The 21188-nt window shown below is 43.1% G+C and overlaps 1 protein-coding gene across 1 annotated transcript in view; it reads right to left on the bottom strand.

Annotated features, from left to right (window-relative positions):
• Positions 1 to 18559, bottom strand: part of LOC140714054 (uncharacterized) — a 52362-nt gene extending 33803 nt beyond the window's left edge. The window contains exon 1 of the mRNA XM_073024745.1: positions 18479 to 18559. The gene's annotated coding sequence lies outside the window, so the exon portion shown is untranslated. The remainder of the gene's footprint in view (positions 1 to 18478) is intronic.
• Between the last annotated feature and the right edge of the window lie 2629 nt (positions 18560 to 21188).

Here is a 21188-nt window from a genome sequence, read left to right as displayed (position 1 = left end):
TGTGATTCAGGGATTGAAAGATACTGATGCTTATATTGATGATTTAGTGACAGGAAATGATACTTGGGAAGCACACATAATTGCGGTGGAGAAATTGTTTGAAAAGCTTTCAAAAGCTAACTTAACTATTAATTTAGCCAAGAGTGAATTTGGACATGCTACTGTGACTTACCTTGGTTATGTTGTAGGTCAAGGTAAGGTAGCTCCTGTTCAGGCAAAAGTTCAGGCAATTTTAGAGATTCCCACTCCGACGGGGAAAAAAACTCTCAGAAGATTTTTGGGAATGGTAGGATATTATCGAAAATTTTGTAAGAATTTTGCTAATGTTGCCCTTCCATTAACTAACCTTCTGCAGAAGAATGTGAAGTTTGTGTGGACAGTGCTTTGTCAGGAAGCATTTGAAAAATTGAAAACAATGATATGTCAACAACCTGTGCTTAAGGCACCTGACTTTGGAAAACCTTTTTCATTAGCTGTAGATGCTAGTGATGAAGCTGCGGGAGCAGTATTGATGCAAAGGAATGAGAGTGATGAGGTTGATCATCCAGTAGCTTACTTTTCTAAGAAATTTAATAAGCATCAAAGAAACTATTCAACAAAAGAGAAAGAATTGTTATCTCTTGTTTTAGCTTTGGAATATTTTGAGGTATATGTTGGTACAACTCAAAAACCACTTATTGTTTACACTGATCATAATCCGTTAGTTTTTCTGAGTAAGATGAAAAACAAAAAGAAGATTATTAAATTGGAGTTTGATGTTACAAGAGTACAATATTGTGATAACTCACGTTAAAGGTAAAGATAATGTGGTTGCTGATTGTCTATCTCGATGTTGAATGTACAATGTAATTTTTTTTGGAGTGGTTAGTTTTTTCTGATTGTAACACTCCTACTGTACTGTATATTGTGTATGTTATATAATTTATACATTTGTTTTTCTTGTAAGTAATTGTTAAAATTTTTGTTCTTGTCAGACCAAAAATGTTTTTTTTGGAGGGAGGTGTTACGTACCCGTGACACGTGACTGGGGTTGAAGTTATACTGGACTTGAGGTAATGGTCTTGTGATGGTGGAGTGATGTCATTTTCCCGCCAGTAGAGGTCATGTGACAGGTTTTTTTTACAGGTTATAAAAGGAAGACCCACCCTGTCAGGTGGGGCAGTTCGTGGCTAGATTTGCCAAGCTGACTTCATGTCACTGCGTGATTTAATGTGATGACGCAGTTTAGTTGAAAAATGAAGTTTTATATAATGCCTAAAGTTTAAAAGGTCATTGCTAGCGGTTTCTTTACTGGTGGAGAGTGAAGATAAGAATTTGGAAGATAAAAATCGAGGAGAATCGATTTTCGACGGTGGATTGGTTACGACCTTATTTGATCCTCATTCGGAAGGATTTCGTTGACTGTTCTCATGTTAATCTCCGCTGGGATAGCGGGAGATTGAGAATAGTGTGGAAGGAAGGTCAGTGCCTTTAAGCCGTTATATTTCATAAAATTCTTCGTGGGAAAGTTCGACGCCGGGGATAGAAGGACAACGACGTGGAAGAGAATTTAAATCGCCTTAAAAAGTCTCTCCTTTTAAATGGACTGTGAGCTTTTGAACTTTCGGCATACCACTTTAAAGAACTGTTTTTTTTTCAATACCGCTTTAAGAACTGTTTGAACTGCAACGCTATTAAGAACTGTGAATCTGCCGCACAGCAGCTGAGTTCCGGTTAAGCTAGTGTTTGTTTACTTTTGGGGGGTTTGTTTTCAGTGTTTAATAAACGTGTTATTTGTTATAAAAACCCTTGCCTAACTCATATATATTTATTGTTGCCTGAATACGTAACAAAAGTAGTAGAAAAATTTGGTTTTAGTAATGATTTTAATAGGTGGATACAAATGATTTATAAGAATCCTATTGTCACAGTTATTACTAATAATTTCAGGTCTTTTTTGTCACTTCCCCGTGGTACTAGACAGGGATGTCCATTAAGCCCTTTTTTATTTAATCTTGTATTGGTTGGAGCCTTTGGCTATAACACTACATGAAGCCAAAAATATTCATGGTACCTCTATGAATGGAACCATGCATAAGATTTCTCTTTATGCAGATGATCTTTTGGTGTTTATTTCAAATCCCAAGGAATCAATTCCTAATCTTTTGGAAACACTAAAAAACTTTGGTAAATTTTCAGGATATAAACTTAACTTGAATAAAAGTGAATTGTTCCCATTAAATGCCCCTGTTTTTATATATAAGGATATTCCTTTTAGAATTGTTAATACTTTTAAATATTTAGGTACTATAATTACTAAAAAACATAAAGATCTTTATAAAGCTAATATAGTTCCTTTAATGGACTCCATGAAACAATTATTTTCTAGATGGAATCCACTTACTCTCTCTTTAATAGGCCGTATCCATGCTGTGAAATGATGATTTTACCTAGATTTTTATATATTTTCCAAAATATACCTATCTTTTTAACTAAAAAAATTTTGATCAAACTGACTCTCTTACTTCTTCCTTTATTTGGAACAATAAAACACCAAAAATTAATAAGTATCATTTACAAAAATCTAAAAAAGATGGTGGACTTTCACTTCCTAATTTAAGACTACTATTGGGCTGTTAATATTAGACAATTATGTTATTGGCTATATTGGCTCGCTAAGAGCCAAAAACCACTGTGGGTTGATTTGTAACTAAAAACTATTAAACAATTTCATTTAACTTAAATATTAGGAGCTCCATTACCTCTACAACTCTCTAAAATTCCAAATTTAAATCTTTACCCTGTTATTAAACAGTCCTTACAGATTTGGTTTCAGTTTCACAATATTTTTAATTTTAAACAATTTAAGTTGTCTAGTTTTTTAATATCAAAACTTTATTTAAACCTTCAATAACCGATCTCATTTTTCTCCTATGGAGAAATAAAGGGATCCATTCTTTTACAGATTTATTTTGTGATGGTCGATTGATGACTTTTGAAGAGTTAATTAACAAATATTCTCTCGCTCATGCACATTTTCCACAATATCTTCAGGTTAGACATTTTTTACAATATTTATCTAAGTTTCCATATTTGCAAGAATCTGATTTGGATACCATTTTGAAGTTGAATCCTTTAGTGAGAGGTTCTATTAGCAGAATTTATAATTTACTTTTGTTACAAAAAGAGAACCTCTCACTAAAGATTAAACAAGATTGGGAAAGAGAACTTAATATGACCTTTGTTAATGAAGATTGGTTGCGAGTTTTGAAAAACGTAAATTCTTCTTTTATATGTGCCAATCACTGTTTAATTCAGTTTAAAATTGTTCACCGTTATTAACAAAGGAGAGACTATCTAAAATATTTCCTAGTATAGATAACCACTGCGATAGGTGTAAAACTGAAGTAGCTACTTTGTCACATATGTTCTGGTCATGTCCTTTATTAAAACCGTTTTGGAAATCTTTATTTTCTACAATTTCTAAAGCTCTAAAAATTAATTTACAACCTAACAGACTGACTGTTCTATTTGGAATAGTTCTGCATCATATTCAGGGTATTTCATCTTCAGATCAACATGTAATTGCATTTGTTACATTATTGGCAAGAAGGGATATTTTATTAAAATGGAAAGATACTTCTGTCCCTAAATTAATTGAATGGTTTTTTCAAGTAATGTTATGTCTCAGTTTGGAAAAAATTAGAAGTAGAACTTTTGATCCCTGATTCGATTTTGAGAGAAGATGGGGCTCTTTTGCTAAATATTATCATTTAAATTGAATTATTTTATATGGTTTCCTTCCAATCTTATTTTATATAAATATGAATTGGCGGTTGATGATTCTTTTTCTTTATATACGTATAGAGAGAGAGAGGATGGTAAAACGTATTGCTCCGGGGGTTGATTCCTGATGGGTTTTTTTTTTCTTTTTTTTGTAGTTAGTGGGGTTTTTTTTCTTAGTTAGATGGGGTTTTTTTTCTTTACATATAAATTTTTTCTTCATTTTTATATATTACGATCAGTTTTTATTTTCTCCAGCTTTATTAATTGTATATATATTAATTTGTTGAAGTTTTGTATCATCTTATAGCTGTAGAAGACTATGTACCAATAAAAAGATTATAAAAATGAACAAAAAATAAGAGTTGGAATGTTATGGTGAGATTGTATAAGACATTGGTGAGGCCGAATTTGGAGTATTGTGTGCAGTTTTGGTCACCAAATACAGGAAGGATATTAATAAGGTTGAAAGAGTGCAGAGAAGGTTTACAAGGATGTTGCCGGGACTTGAGAAACTGAGTTACAGAGAAAGGTTCAATACGTTAGGACTTTATTCCTTGGAGTGTAGAAGAATGTGGGGAGACTTGATAGAGGTATATAAAATTTTGATGGGTATAGATGGAGTGAATGCAAGCAAGGCTTTTTCCACTGAGGGCTAGGGGAGAAAAATAACCAGAGGACATGGGTTAAGGGTGAAGGGGGAAAAGTTTAAAGGGAACATTGGGGGGGGGGGGGGCTTCTTCACACAGAGAGTGGTGGGAGTGTGGAATGAGCTGCCAGATGAAGTGGTAAATGTGGGGTCACTTTTAACATTTAAGAAAAACTTGGACAGGTACATGGATCAGAGGTGTATGGAGGTATATGGTCCAGTTGCAGGTTAGTGGGACTAGGCAGAAAAATGGTTCGGCACAGCCGAGAAGGGCCAAAAGGCCTGTTTCGGTGCTATAATGTTCTATGGTTCTAAGTCTTTCCAGATTGAATAGGATTTTTAAGACCGTAAGACAAAGGAGCAGAATTAGGTCATTAGGACCATCATGTCTGCTCCACCATTCAATCATGGGTGATCCTTTTTTTCCCTCCTCAGTCCCACTCCACGGCCTTCTCCCCTTAACCTTTCATGCCATGTCCAATCAAGAACCTATCAAGCTCTTTCTTAAGTACACCCATGACCTGGCCTCCACAGCTGCCTGTGGTAAGAAATTCCACAAATTCACCACCCTCTGGCTACAGAAATTTCTCCATAGCTCTGTGTTAAATGGAGGCTGTGTCCTCTTTTCCTAGAATTCACCTCCCCCCACCATTGGAAACATCCTTTCCACATCTACTCTGTGTGGGCCTTCCAACATTCGAAAGGTTTCAATGAGATCCCCTTCATCCTCCTAAATTCCACCGAGCACAGACCCAGAGCTATCAAACATTCCTCATATGATAACCCTTTCATTACCGTAATCCTCCTTGTGACCCTCCTCTGAACCTCTCCAATGCCAGCACAACTCTTCTTAGATGAGGAACCCAAAACTGTTCACAATAATCAAGGTGAGGCCTCATCAGCGTCTTATAAAGCCTCAGCATCACATCCCTGCTCTTGTAATCTAGACCTCTTGAAATGAATGCTAACATTGCATTTGCCTTCTTCACCACCAACTCAATCTGCAAGTTTTAACCTTTAGGATGTTCTGCACAAGGACTTCCAAGTCCCTTTGTGTCTCAGATGTTTGGATTTTCTTCCTGTGTAGAAAATAGTCTGCACAGTTATTTCTACTATCAAAGTGCTTGACCATGCATTTTCCAACATTGTATTTCATTTGCCACTCTCTTGCCCATTCTCCTAATCTGTCTTAAGTCCTTCTGTAGCTGACCTGTTCTCTCAACATTACCTTTTCCTCCACTAATCTTCATATCATCTACAAACTTGGCAACAAAGCCATCTAAATCACTGATATACAGCATAAAAAGTGGTCCCAACACTTACCTTTGTGGAACATCACTAGTCACTGTCAGCCAAACAGAAAAGGATCCTTTTATTCCCACTCACTGACTCCTACCAATAAGCCGCTGCTCTAACCATGTTAGTAACTTTACTGGAATACCATGGGCTCTTAACTTGGTAAGCAGCCTCATGCCTGGCACCTTGCCAAAGATTTTCTGAAATTCCAAATATGTAACATCCACTACATCCCCTTTATCTTTCTAATTGTAATCTCCTCAAAGAATTCCAACAGGTTTGGCAGACCAGATTTTCTTTAAGGAAACGATGCTATGTCCTATCTTGTCCTATGTCACCAAGTACTCCATAACCTCATTCTTAACAATTGACTCCAACATCTTCCCGACCACTGAGGTCAGGCTAATTTCCTTCTGCTGCCTTCCTCCTTTCTTAAAGTGTGGAGTGACATTTGCCATTTTCCAGCCCTCTGGCACCATGCCAGAGTCCAATAATTTTTGATAAATCATTTCTAATGCCTCCACAATCTCTACCACTACCTCTTTCAGAACCCCAGGGTGCAGTTCATCTGGTCTGGGTGACTTAGGTACCCTTAGGTTTTTCAGCTTTTTGAGCACCTTCTCCCTTGTAATAGTAACTGCAGCCACTTCTCATCCTTCACACCCTTCAACATTTAGCGCACTGCTAGTGTCTTCCACTTGAAGACTGATGCAAAATACTCATTTAGTACATTATTATTTCTCCAGCCTCATTTTATAGTGGTCCTATATCCACTTTCATCTCTCTTTTCTTTTTTACATGCTTGGAAAAAACCTTCACTCACCACTTTGATGTTGTTTACTAGCTTGCTTTCATATTTCATCTTTTCCCTCCTAATGATTCTTCTAGTTGCTCTCTGTAGGGTTCCCAATCCTTTGTCTTCCCACTAATTTGTGCTTTTTTATGCCCTCTCTTTTGCTTTTACAGTAGCTTTGATTTCCCTTGTTGTATTATTTTACCATTTGAGTATTTCTTCATTTTTGGAATACATCTATCCTACACCTTTCTCATTTTTCCAAGAAACTCATGCCACTGTTGCTCTGCTGTCATCCCTGCCAGTAGCTCCTTCCAATGTACTTTGGCCAACTCCTGTTTCACCTCCCATTTTATGGGATACTCTGAAGGCGGTCTTAAGAGGGAAAATTATAGCGATATCTTCATATAAGAAAAAAATAAGGAATAAAACATTAGAGGAATTACAAAATAGGCTGAAGGAACTAGAGAAAAACACAAATTGAATTTCGCACAGGATACATTAGGGGAAACTAAAAGAACTAGGAATGAAATAAATAGTTTGGCTATGCAAGAAATCAGGAAAAACTTAATGTTTCTGAAACAGAGACATTATGAAAGTGGATTGAAATCTAGGAAAATACTGGCGTGCAAACTGAAAAAAAAAATAGCAGAAAATACAATTCATAGAATTAGGGACCCAAGAACGAAAATGATAAAAAAAATAAGCTAAGTGAAATTCAAGAAGCTTTTGAAGTGTTTTACAAAACTCTATATTCCAAAGTTCGAGGGGGAAGCATAACCCAAATTGACACCTTCTTGAATTCTCTAGAGTTACCCACTTTAAGCGAAGAACAAAATAGAACGATGACTGCTGACATAACTGAAGTTGAATTAAAAGCTGCACTTAGTAGGCTTAAATTAAGCAAGTCACCAGGATCAGATGGGTATATGGCAGAGTGGTACAAAGAATTTAAAAATGAGTTAATTCCTGTTTTACTCCCCACACTGAACTGGGCTCTAACAAAGGCACAAATGCCACCCAATTGGAAGGAAGCGATAATCTCAGCTATACCGGAAGAAGGCAAGGATAAAATGGAATGCGGGTCATTTAGACCAATATCCGTTCTTAATGTAGATTTGTGGCGACCCAATTACTAGCACACTCGAATCGGCTGACAATTAGCCAGCGTGCAGGCACAAAGGCTAGGTCCGAGACAAAGGCAGAAAGCCTGAGGGGGTTTCAGTTACGTGCCTCTCGAGGCATCCGGCGGGGGAGCGAGAGTTTAAAGCAAGACTGTTAAGTTGGAATAAACTTTATCCTTGACTGCAGTTTACTGACTCCGTGTCGTTATTTTAGCGCTGCGCGTAGCACACCGCTATAATTGGTGACCCCGACAGTCCAAACGTTTTTGGACCGGAGATGAACGACGCCGCATCTGTTAATGCGGTTTCCTTGAAACTGCCAAGCTTCTGGACGCTACAACCTCACCTATGGTTTCAGCAAGCAGAAGCCCAATTCCACGTTCGACAGATAACCTCAGAGGACACCCGTTACTACTACGTGGTGAGCTCCCTCGACCAGGACACAGCGGCCCAGGTCGCGGAGTTCGTACAGTCTCCCCCGGCGGATGGCAAGTACACGGAATTCAAAGCCTTGCTCCTAAGGACTTTCGGACTCTCACGCCGCGAGCGAGCTGCCCGTTTACTGCACCTGAATGGTTTGGGAGACAGACCGCCATCGGCTTTAATGAATGAGATGTTGTCTTTGGCCGACGGACACACACCCTGCCTCATGTTTGAGCAGGCATTCCTGGAGCAGCTGCCCGAGGACATACGCCTGCTGCTGTCCGACGCGGATTTCAGCGACCCCCGGAAGGTGGCAGCCCGGGCGGACTTGTTGTGGAACGCCAAGAAGGGGAGTGGGGCGTCCATCTCACTGATCACCCGGCCATGCTCCCAGCAGCAAACCAGTCCAGGACCGGCCGCAGAGCCCGCTAAAACCAGAGGCCAGGGTGTGGAGCCCAACGAACAATGGTGTTTCTACCACCAGCGGTGGGGCGCAGAAGCCCGCCGTTGTCGCCCGCCCTGCCAGTTCCCGGGAAACGCCAGGGCCAGCCGTCGCTGATGGCTACGACGGCTGGCCATCGGGATAGCCTCCTGTATCTGTGGGACAGCAGGTCGGGACGCCGGTTTTTGGTCGACACCGGTGCCGAGATCAGCGTCTTACCTCCGACAAGTTACGACACCCGCAGCAGGGCGCCGGGTCCCCCCCTACGGGCCACAAACGGCAGCACAATAAGGACTTATGGCACCCGTCCGGTGCAGCTACGGTTTAGCTCCAGCCAGTTCACGTGGGACTTCACACTGGCCGCCGTAGCCCAACCGCTTCTGGGTGCGGATTTCTTGCGGGCTCACAGCCTACTGGTCGACCTGCCCAGGAAGAGACTGGTTCACGCCGAGACCTTTCAGACGTTCTCCCTGGGTGCAGCCTAGTTGCCAGCCCCTCAGCTCGGCTCCATCACGCTGTCCGACAACGACTTCACCAGGGTCCTGGCGGATTTCCCATCGGTTCTGGCACCGTAGTTCGCGGCAGCCATGCCCCGACACGGCGTACAGCACCACATACTGACCCAGGGACCACCCCTCCACACCCGCGCTCGGCGGCTTCCCCCGGACAAGCTCCGACTGGCGAAGGAGGAGTTCAAGAGGATGGAGGAATTGGGGATCATTCGGCGGTCCGACAGCCCATGGGCCTCCCCCCTGCACATGGTGCCCAAAGCGACAGGGGGCTGGAGACCGTGCGGCGACTACCGCAGGCTGAACGAGGCTACAACACCGGACCGCTACCCTGTGCCGCACATTCAGGACTTTGCAGCAAACCTGCACGGCGCACGGATCTTCTCCAAGGTAGACCTCATCTGCGGATACCATCAAATCCCGATGCATCCGGACGACGTCCCCAAAACGGCTCTCATCACCCCGTTCGGCCCTTTGAGTTCCTCTGCATGCCGTTCGGCCTGAAGAATGCCGCACAGACGTTCCAGCGGTTGATGGACGCGGTGGGACGCGACCTGGACTTCGCATTCATCTATTTGGACGACATACTCATAGCCAGCAGCAGTCGTCAGGAGCATCTGTCCCACCTCCGACAACTCTATGCCCGGCTGAGTGACTACAGTCTAACAATCAACCTGGCCAAATGCCAGTTCTGGCTCGACACCATTGACTTCCTGGGCCACAGGATTACCACAGACGGGGCAACCCCTCTGCCCGCTAAGGTAGATGCGGTCCGCCATTTCCCCCAACCCACCACGATCAAAGGCCTTCAGGAATTCATAGGTATGGTCAATTTCTACCACCACTTCCTCCCTTCAGCTGCCCGGATCATGCGCCCCCTGTTCGCCTTGCTGTCCGGTCCGGGCAAGGACATTACCTGGGACGAGGTGTCCGCCGCCGCTTTCATTCAAACAAAGGATGCCTTGGTGAACGCCGCGATGCTAGTGCACCCCAGAATGGACGTCCCTACCGCCCTCACAGTGGACGCATCTAATACGGCAGTCGGTGGGGTACTGGAGCAGCTCATCGCGGGCCGCTGGCAACCCCTGGCGTTTTTCAGCAAACACCTGCGGCCACCCGAGCTCAAATACAGTGCTTTCGACCAGGAGCTGTTGGCGCTATACCTGGCAATCCGGCATTTCAGGTACTTCTTAGAAGGTAGGCCCTTCACCGCGTTCACGGACCACAAACTGCTTACCTTTACGTTCACGAAGGTGTCCGATCCCTGGTCGTCCCGCCAGCAGCGCCATCTCTGAATACACGACGGATGTCCGGCACGTCTCGGGTAAGGACAATGTCGTGGCGGTTGCGCTCTCTCGCCCTAACATTCATGCCCTTTCCCAAGGGGTAGTCTTTGAGGCGCTGGCAGAGGCACAGCTGGCAGATGAGGAGATCCCGAGTTACAGGACCGCAGTCTCCGGTTTGCAGCTCCAGGACCTCCCCGTAGGCCCAGGTGAGAGGACTCTACTCTGTGACGCCGCCACCGGCCAGCCCCGTCCCGTCGTCCCGCCACCTTGGCGACGACGTGTTTTCGACTCTGTTCATAACTTGGCGCACCCCTCCATCCGCACTACCGTCCGGATGGTCTCCAGCAGGTTTGTTTGGCACGGACTCCGCAAGCAGGTCCGTGAATTGGCCAGAACGTGCATGCACTGCCAGACGGCCAAGGTGCAGCAACACACCAAGGCCCCGCCGCAGCAGTTCCACCCCACCCACCGGCATTTCGACCACATTCATGTAGATATCGTGGGCCCCCTGCCAGTGTAGTGAGGAGCGCGGCACCTCCTGACTATCGTGGACCGGTTCACAAGATAGCCAGAGGCAGTCCCGCTCACCGACACCACCTCTGAATCTTGCGCCCGGGCACTGATCGCCACCTAGGTGTCCCGCTTTGGTGTACCGGCCCACATTACCTCCAACAGAGGCACCCAGGTCACCTCCAGCCTGTGGTCAGCGATGGCCAGCCTGTTGGGGACTCAGCTGCACCACACCACTGCCTACCACCCACAGTCGAACGGACTGGTGGAGCGTTTCCACCGTCACCTGAAGTCGGCTCTCATAGCCCGCCTGCGAGGAGCTAACTGGGCGGACGAGCTTCCCTGGGTCCTACTTGGCATCTGCACGGCGCCCAAAGACGATCTGCACGCTTCGTCGGCCGAGTTGGTGTACAGCGCACCCCTGGTCGTTCCCGGGGAGTTCATACCAGCCCCAAGGGGGCGAGAGGAAGAACCTGCAGCAGTCCTGGGCAGACTACGCGAGAGGCTCGGTGCCCTGGCCCCCATACCCACTTTGCAGCATGGGCAGCACCCGACCTGCGTACCCAAAGACCTGCAGAACTGTAAGTTTGTGTTTGTACGACGGGGCGGGCATCGGCCACCGCTGCAACAGCCCTACGAGGGTCCGTTTACGCTGATCAGAAATGACAGGTCCACGTTCGTGCTGGACATTGGGGGGAGAGAGGAGGTTTTCACGGTGGACCAACTCAAACCGGCCCATGTGGACTTGGCGCAACCGGTCGAGATTCCGGCACCGCGGCGCAGAGGCCGACCTCCCAAACAGGGTCCGGCCCAGACTGTGGACATTGGGGGGTGTATCGCCGGTTCTGGGGGGGGTGGGGTTATGTGGCGACCCAATTACTAGCACACTCGAACCGGCTGACAATTAGCCAGCGTGCAGGCACAAAGGCTAGGTCCGAGACAAAGACAGAAAGCCTGAGGGGGTTTCAGTTACGTGCCTCTCGAGGCATCCGGCGGGGGAGCGAGAGTTTAAAGCAAGACTGTTAAGTTGGAATAAACTTTATCCTTGACTGCAGTTTACAGACTCCGTGTCGTTATTTTAGTCTGCGTGTAGCACACCGCTACAGATTATAGATTATTTACCTCCATCATGGCCAAACGATTAGAGGAGTTTCTACCCATACTGATACATAACGATCAGACAGGTTTTATACGACAATGCCAAACACAAGACAATATACGAAGCACACTTCACATTATGGATCATATACAAAAAAAAATAAAATCGAAGCAACAGTGATAAGTGTGGATGCTGAAAAAGCATTTGATTCGGTTAATTGGAATTTTCTTAACAGAGTTTTACATAGATTTGGTTTCCAAGACACAATTATTAAAACTATACAGACACTATATGACAATCCTTCTGCTAGGATTAAAATCAATGGATATTTATCAAATAGTTTTACCCTAGAAAGGGGCACAAGACAGGGTTGTGCATGGTCACCGCTATTCTTCACGTTATATCTGGAACCATTAGCTTAATACATCATACAAAATGAAGATATCAGGGGAATTACTATTAAAGGGACAGAGCATAATTTGGCTTGTTACGCAGATGGCATTTTGATCTATCTAGGGCAACCAACATACTCTTTACCTAAATTGATGCAATCCTTTGAACAATATGGTCAATTATCAGGATACAAGATTAATAGAAAATAGAACATAGAACAGTACAGCACATTACAGGCCCTTCAGCCCACAATGAAGTGCCGACCCTCAAACCCTGCCTCCCATATAATCCCCACCTTATATTCCTCCATTTACCTGTCTAGTAGTCTCTTAAACTTCTCTAGTGTATCTGCCTCCACCACTGACTCAGGCAGTGCATTCCACGCACCAACCACTCTCCGAGTGAAAAACCTTGCTCTAATATCCCCCTCGAACATCCCTCCCCTTATCTTAAAGCCAGGTCCTCTTGTACTGATCAGTGGTGCCCTGGGGAAGAGGTGCTGGCTGTCCACTCTGTCTATTCCTCTAAATATCTTATACACCTCTATCATGTCTCCTCTCATCCTCCTTCTCTCCAAAGAGTAAAGCCCTAGCTCCCTTAATCTCTGATCATAATCCATACTCTCTAAACCAGGCAGCATCCCAGTAAATCTCCTCTGTACCTTTTCCAATTCTTCCACATCCTTCCTATACTGAGGCGACCAGAACTGGACACAGTACTCCAAGTGTGGCCTATCTAGAGTTTTATAGAGCTGCATCATGACATCGCGTCTCTTAAACTCTATCCCTTGACTTATGAAAGCTGACACCCCATAAGCTTTCTTAACTACGCTATCTACCTGTGAGGCAACTTTCAGGGATCTGTGGACGTGTACCCCCAGATCCCTCTGTCCCTCCACACTACCAAGTATCCTGCCATTTACTTTCTGCTCTGCCTTAGAGTTTGGCCTTCCAAAATGTACCACCTCATACTTCTCTGGGTTGAACTCCATCTGCCACTTCTCAGCCCACTTCTGCATCCTATCAATGTCTCTCTGCAATCTTCGACAATCCTCTACACTATCTACAACACCACCAACCTTTGTGTCGTCTGCAAACTTGCCAACCCACCCTTCTACCCCCACATCCAGGTAGTTAATAAAAATCACAAAAAGTAGAGCTCTCAGAACAGATCCTTGTGGGACACCACTAGTCACAACCCTCCAATCTGAATGTACTCCCTCCACCATGACCCTCTGCCTTCTGCAGGCAAGCCAATTCTGAATCCACCTGGCCAAACTTCCCTGGATCCCATGCCTTCTGACTTTCTGAAAAAGCCTACCGTGTGGAACCTTGTCAAATGCCTTACTAAAATCCATGTAGATCACATCCACTGCACTACCCTCATCTATATGCCTGGTCACCTTCTCAAAGAACTCTATCAGGCTTGTTAAGCACGATCTGCCCTTCACAAAGCCATGCTGACTGTCCCTGATCAGACCATGATTCTCTAAATGCCCACAGATCCTATCTCTAAGAATCTTTTCCAACAGCAATATAGATAAAACCCAATTACTTTCATACTACTATAGCCCACCAAGAGAAATTGAAAGTCGATACCCCTGGGCATGGCACACAGAGTCTTTCAAATATTTAGGCATCATTATGCCAAAAGATTTGGCAAAATTATCAGAATGTAACTGTCAGCCTTTATATAAAATAATTAAGTAAGATGTGGCAAGATGAAACCAGATTCCTTTTTTCAGTCTCAGTTCAAGGATTGAGTCTATTAAAATGAATATACTGCCCAGACTGTTATATCTCTTTCAGACCCTACCAAAAGAGATTAATCAAAATCAGTTCAATGAATGGAACAAGATGTTATCAAGATATATTTGGCAGGGTAAAAGGCCTAGATATTTTATTACACCCTCTCAGAAATCCCATTATGATAGTAACCTCCCTGTTTGCTGGAGAAATTGGGGAAATCAAAATGCAACTCATTATCATATTTTTTGGGACTGCACTGTTATCAAAAACTATTGGAGGAGGATACACAATGCCCTACAAGACATCTTTAAATGTGAAATACCCTTAGAGAGTAAGACCATGCAAAATGCTGGAGGAACTCAGCAGGCCAGGCAGCATCTATGGAAAAGAGTACAGTCAATGTTTTGGGCTGAGACCTTCAGCAGGCATGGAGATAAAAAGATGAAGAGTAGAGTTAAAAAGTGAGGGGTGAAGTAAAGAGCTGGGAAGTTGATTTGTGAAAGAGCTACAGAGCTGGAGAAGGGGGAATCTTAATAGGAGAGGACAGAAGACCATGGAAGAAAGTGAGGGGGGATGGGCAGACAAGGAGATAAGGTGAGAAAGGGAAAAAGGGATGGGGAATGGTGAAAGAGGGATGGGGGGCCATCACCGGAAGTTTGAGATATCGATGTTCATGCCATCGCAACAGTGGAGGAGGTCTTGTATGGACATATCGGAATGGGAATGGGAAGTGCAATTAAAATGGGTGACCACTGGGAGATCCCGCTTTTTCTGGCAGAGGGAGCATAGGTGCTTGGTGAAGGGGTCTCACCAATATATTTTAATGATAATTATATAGCCTCTGTCTGTCACTTTCAATAACAGTCTCAATCTGTGCTAAATGCTTGTCTAGTGTGTTGGCTCCCCTACTGTATCACCTTGAATAAAAACAGAAATTAGCTTGGAAATGTCTGCACCTAACCCATCATATGACGCTCAATGAAAAAACATTGAGGAGCGGGTACTTCCCATCCCCATACAAGCAATTTTGGCTGATAACAACCTGCAAAGGTACATAAATACTATTGATAACCCATGGGTGAAATTGACTCTTAAAATATGGAAAACTACTATAAAAGAATATAATCTAGAGGGAGATATTGCAATTCTTAAATGGTGTGCATATGACTCGGATTTTACACCAAATAAATTGGATGCTAGATTTAAGGACTGGACAGCTAAAGGAATAACAGTTCTTCGCAACATAATGAAAGAAGGAACTTTGTTCAGTTTTGAAATGCTTAAAGAGAAACACTCATTAGAAAAACAAGATTTTTATCGGTATTTACAGATGCGACAATATGTTAATAAGACGCTTAAAAATTTAACCAAGGCAAGTACCGTAGATGCCGGATTATAAGCCGCTACTTTTTTCCCACGCTTTAAACAGCTTTGAACATTGCGGCTTTTACTACGGTGCGGCTAATGCATGGTTTTTTTTCATGCCGCCAAAAACATTTTGCCTCGTAACAGTAGACCAATAAAATTGATGAGTAGTTCACAGAGGTCCAATGAAATTGTACGATAAATCAAGCGCACTTTCACAATTAAATTATTGTAAATCAGTCATTTGTACTCACCCTCATCAACATGGAAAACACTCGAAGAAAAGCATTGTGCTGCCTTTATGGCAGTTATTTAGTTTATAATATTTTCACTTAGTAATACATTTGTTAGTATTTTCTAGTTAAAGTTAGAAGTGTTTTAACTATATTTGTTTTCTGTACTACATCCCGGGATGCTATGACGTCACATCTGGTTTCGCCGCGTCTTGTGGGAAATACCGGTTTGCGATAAACGGAAAGGTGGGGGGGAGCGCATTAGACCCGCGCGAGAACGCTGCTTTTAAGTTAAAGGCGATCAATAACTTTTCCTGGTAGGCTGCAGTATATATATTTTTTTACCAGTCGTTAGGAGATATTGGAATGTTGTTCGTGCACTGTTCAGTAAAAAAGTATACGCAACATAATTTGTGTGTTATCGATACGTATGTATATTTAAAAGTAGCCGTGTTACAGGCACGGTTCGAAAAAAAGCAGTTGCAATATGTATTTGTTTATGTTACCATACGGATTTAATTAAAAGTTAAAAAATCCTCACGTGTAATATCTTTCTGTGTAAATATCTCATATTACAACGTGGGACACCTGCGGCTTAAAATCCGGTGCGGCTTGTACAAGTACAAAATTGATTTTCTTTCTAAAATTAGAGCCTGCGGCTTTTAATCAGGTGCGCTCTGTAGTACGGAATCTACGGTACATGCTTGATAGAGCTATTTAGAAAAGCATATAATTCAGATAATGGTAGTAGAATCATTTCAAGCATGTATAAGGGGTTGTCAAATCTTAAAACACATTCGACTTCATACATTACAACAAAATGGGAGAAGGAGGGAGGGATAATTATAACTGAGGAAGAATGCACAACGATATGGAGGTATCAATGGAAGTGTACCAGTTCACCGAAATGGAGGGAGTTTGGATGGAAAAACTTGATAAGATATTTTATTACACCCTCTCAGAACTCCAATTATGATAGTAACCTCCCTGTTTGCTGGAGAAATTGTGGAAATCAAAATTTAAATTATCATATTTTTTGGGACTGCCCTGTTGTCAAAAACTATTGGAGGGGGATACACAATGCCCTACAAGACATCTTTAAATGTGAAATACCCTTGGAGAGTAAGACCATATATTTTTGGTATATACCTCAAGAATGGTTGAAAAGAGATAAATATTTAATGAATATACTGCTGGTGGCTGGTAAAGAGACTCTTACTAGAAAATGGTTATCACAGGAGAGCCCAACGAAATACGTGGATGGAAATTACAATGGAAATTTACAAAATGGAGACAATAACAGCATCTGTTAATCATAAGCTGGAACAATTTGATTCATACTGGGGAAAATGGTTTAATTACATAATGCCTCATAGGCCTGATTTTATTCTCACAAATCAATGAATCTGTTGTAAAAAAAAAGATCACTCCCTACTTGTACATAGTTCTTTCCTTTTGTCTGTTTTTTCTTTCCACTCTTTTCTATAAGTCTATACCTCAGATATATACTTTGTGGAGATTTGTGATATATATATGTACAAGGTCTGAAATACATCTTATGGAAATGTTTGTTTGATGATGAACTTCAATAAAAAAAATTACAAAAAAAAGAAAATCATACTGTGATCACTGCCTCCTCAGGGTTCTTTTACCTTAAGCTCCCTAATCACCTGCAGTTTATAACACCCAGTCCAGTTTAGCGGATCCTCTAGCCGGCTCAATGACAAACTGCTCTAAAAAGCATCTTGTAGGCATTCAACAAACACAGGTGTAGCAAGTGCACATCAAGTTCAGCTGTCTGCACAGGCCTATGACCAAGATCTGTCTTTGAAAGGAGGCAGAAGTTTGAGGAGCTACAGCTTGAAAGCTTCATGACTTGCACGTGACAGAGATTGGTAGTAAAGATCACTCTGTACTTGGCTGGCAGCCTCTGGCCTAAATGACAGTTACATGACATGACTGAAAGAAGAAAGAGTATATTTGCATAAATGTTAAGATATTAATCCTTAAAGATTTTGAGTCTCCTATTTTAATAGTAATTGTAATTATTAAGTTATGATAAAGGACTGGGCTGTAGGAGCCATGTGTCGATTTTCTGTCTGTCTATATTGTATTTTGTTGAGCGTTTATTACGTGGGTTTGAGCGTAAGAGAAGCAAAGGAGTATCGTTATGTACTCACGCTTTGATTTACTTAGTTTCGTCCAGAGGGAGTGAGCCGCGGTGTGACTTTTTTTGTAAAAATCGTTTATTTCGCTAGTTGCGCTTAATCACGCTCATTTAAACGTTAATTACTCTTACTTCGTGTTTTCGCTCATTTTAATTTTGTTTTTTTTAATCGCTATAAGATTTTTCATCTTTGCTGGTTTCTTAGTAGAGGATCTTTTATCGATTTGGAATACAGTTACTTGGAACACAGTCTCTCCGCAGTTTTGATTTATTTTCAAGTAACCACTGCATATAATTTTGTTCTGAGTCCATAATCCCTGGATTTAGATAGCTGGAACTCGACAATGTTTGGGAGATCCATCAGCTCCGTTTTCCTCCGCCCTACGTATTGCGAGGAAAAACGCTGGAACTGTCACCCATGGCTGCCTCTCTACCCAGAAAACCCCACGATCGAGAGCTTGGTCTAACCCGTCACGCTCCCAGCGATGCGCATGCTCCGCTGAGATGGCACCAACGCCTTCGTTATCAGCAGAAAACTCCCCAGGGCCCGGGTATGGATAGTAAGGCCGAGAAAGAGGTAGAGGACGGGGACTATGCTAGGGTACGGGACAACGATTAATCCAAAACTCCTCTCGGTCGAGGAGCTGATGAAACCTCCCATTCGGAGCCCCGCTCCTACCTGCTGTCGATCCTCCGCAGCATTTCGCCCACCGAGCGCATGTGCAATATTCGGGAACTGCTGCGACCCTTACGCCTGCGCATTAGATCGCTGGGTCACCGACGGCTAATTCTGAACGCGGAAGTATCTGGGTAGGCAAGGTGGCACGGAAAGTGTCTGCAAACACTGGTTCCAGGCCACTTGCCTCAGAAACAGTCAATGTAGAAAATTCAGCAGCTACTTCAACATAACAAGCTCCCACAAACAATATACAGGCATTCCGTGTGTAAAATCACGAAGTTCACTCCACTTACAAATGCAGATATAACACAAGATATTCTGCAGATTTTGGAAACATAGAGCAACACACTCAAAGTGTTAGAAAAACTCAGCATGTCAGGTAGCAGCTAAGTAAAGGAGTAAACAAACAGTCTCAGTGAAGGGTCTCGACCTGAAACATTGACTGTTTATTCCTCTCCATAGATGGTATCTGGCCCACAGTTCCTCCAGCATTTTGCAGAACTAAACAAGAAATGTTGCTGATCTTTCATTTGAAGCCACATTCTCCTGGTCTGATTCATTCTTCCTCCTCCCTGTAAAGTCTAGCCCCCAAACATGTTCTGGAGCCCCAAACCCCTGACTCATGCTGGACTGCTTTGGTTTCTGACTACCCTCCATCAAAGATTTACCGCACTATTCTGCTGTCATACTTTTGAGGAGAGTGGTATATTGCACCAATTCAGCTGTGAGTTGAAATCAGTGAAAATGTCCATAACATTGAAAAAAGCAGGAAAGAAAGAGATTAACCACTGATTTGCCCAAAGCCCTGAGGAATGAAGAATTTCAGACAAAACCCCAGTGAAATTTCCTTCTGCTGCAGTCTACAGAAAGTCATAGAGGAAATTAAAGGTAAATCTCTTCACCCACAGCTTGGTGACCAGTTACAACCTGTCATCACAGAGAGAGTGAGGGGTGAACAGCAGGAAAGACATGGCAGACCAATTGAATAACTACTTTGGTTCTGTCTTCACTAAGGAGGACATAAATAATCTTCCAGAAATAGTAAGGGACCAAGGGTCGAGTGAGATGGAGGAACTGAGGGAAATACATGTTAGTGGGAAGTGGTGTTAGGTAAATTGAAGGGATTAAAGGCAGTTAGATCCCCAGGGCCAGATGGTCTGCATCCCAGAGTGCTTAAGGAAGTAGCCCAAGAAATAGTGGATGCATTAGTGATAATTTTTCAAAATCCTTAGATTCTGGATTAGTTCCTGAGGATTGGAGGGTGGCTAATGTAACCCCACTTTTTAAAAAAGGAGGGAGAGAGAAACCGGGGAATTATAGACCGGTTAGTCTGACATCGGTGGTGGGGAAAATGCTAGAGTCGGTTATCAAAGATGTGATAACAGCACATTTGGAAAGAGGTGAAATCATCGGACAAAGTCAGCATGGATTTGTGAAAGGAAAATCATGTCTGATGAATCTTATAGAATTTTTTGAAGATGTAACTGGTAGAGTGGATAGGGGAGATCCAGTGGATGTGGTATATTTAGATTTTCAAAAGGCTTTTGACAAGGTCCCACACAGGAGATTAGTGTGCAAACTTAAAGCACACGGTATTGGGGGTATGGTATTGATGTGGATAGAGAATTGGTTGGCAGACAGGAAGCAAAGAGTAGGAGTAAACGGGACCTTTTCAGAATGGCAGGCAGTGACTAGTAGGGTACCGCAAGGCTCAGTGCTGGAACTCCAGTTGTTTACAATATATATTAATGATTTAGACGAGGGAATTAAATGCAGCATCTCCAAGTTTGCGGATGACACGAAGCTGGGCGGCGGTGTTAACTGTGAGGAGGATGCTAAGAGAATGCAGGGTGACTTTGATAGGTTAGGTGAGTGGGCAAATTCATGGCAGATGCAATTTAATGTGGATAAATGTGAAGTTATCCACTTTGGTTGCAAGAACAGGAAAACAGATTATTATCTGAACGGTGGCCGATTAGGAAAAGGGGAGATGCAACGAGACCTGGGTGTCATTGTACACCAGTCATTGAAGGTGGGCATGCAGGTACAGCAGGCGGTGAAAAAGGCAAATGGTATGTTGGCATTCATAGCAAAAGGATTGAGTACAGGAGCAGGGAGATTCTACTGCAGTTGTACAAGGCCTTGGTGAGACCGCACCTAGAATATTGTGTGCAGTTTTGGTCCCCTAATCTGAGGAAAGACATTCTTGCCATAGAGGGAGTACAGAGAAGGTTCACCAGAATGATTCCTGGGATGGCAGGACTTTCATATGAAGAAAGACTAGATCGACTAGGCTTATACTCACTGGAATTTAGAAGATTGAGGGGGGATCTTATTGAAACGTATAAAATTCTAAAGGGATTGGACAGGCTAGATGCAGGAAGATTGCTTCCGATGTTGGGGAAGTCCAGAACATTTTAAGGATAAAGGGGAAGCCTTTTAGGACCGAGATGAGGAAAAACTTCTTCACACAGAGAGTGGTGAATCTGTGGAATTCTCTGCCCCAGGAAACAGTTGAGGCCAGTTCATTGACTATATTTAAGAGGAAGTTAGATATGGCCCTTGTGGCTAAAGGGATCGGGGGTATGGAGAGAAAGCAGGTACAGGGTTCTGAGTTGGATGATCAGCCATGATCATTCTGAATGGCAGTGCAGGCTCAAAGGGCCGAATGGCCTACTCCTGCACCTATTTTCTATGTTTCTATGAATGG

This window comes from Hemitrygon akajei, chromosome 21, assembly GCF_048418815.1.
Source record: "Hemitrygon akajei chromosome 21, sHemAka1.3, whole genome shotgun sequence".
Lineage (NCBI taxonomy): Eukaryota > Metazoa > Chordata > Chondrichthyes > Myliobatiformes > Dasyatidae > Hemitrygon > Hemitrygon akajei.
This window is presented reverse-complemented; position numbering and strand designations above follow the sequence as displayed.